Below are 420 nucleotides of genomic sequence, written 5' to 3' on the forward strand. Positions count from 1 at the left end.
CGAGAGAGGAAATGCTCAAGTAACTATGTAGCACGTACCTAATCCAATTCCACAACACAATGTGATGGGGGAATCAGCTGTGTTTTGCTGCGATTTTATTTGGAGTCTGACGCAAACCGGCAAACCAGTTCCTGAATCAGTCACGTGGTACGGACTGCCCGCGAGGCCTCAAATGTCACTGCATACGTAATGAAAGCAAGCGTCGATACGCGCTTCACAAAAACGCCCCCGAGATTACCCAACACAGGCCTTTAAGACCTACCATAGAACCAAGTCCGCCAGAGCTTATATTATATTTTTACATGCTGTGGAGCCATTTTTTGGAGCATTTCAAGTTGCTATACATCAATACAACCATTATAGCCCAAATTTTAATAATATGTTTTTTTTTAACATATATTTCTAGTTAGAGAAATTTAA

Source organism: Aulonocara sp. 'chitande type north' Nkhata Bay, linkage group LG3, assembly GCF_057382095.1.
Source record: "Aulonocara sp. 'chitande type north' Nkhata Bay isolate Kocher_YH1m ecotype deep benthic linkage group LG3, A_spYH_male_GT1.1, whole genome shotgun sequence".
NCBI classification, from domain to species: Eukaryota; Metazoa; Chordata; class Actinopteri; order Cichliformes; family Cichlidae; genus Aulonocara; species Aulonocara sp. 'chitande type north' Nkhata Bay.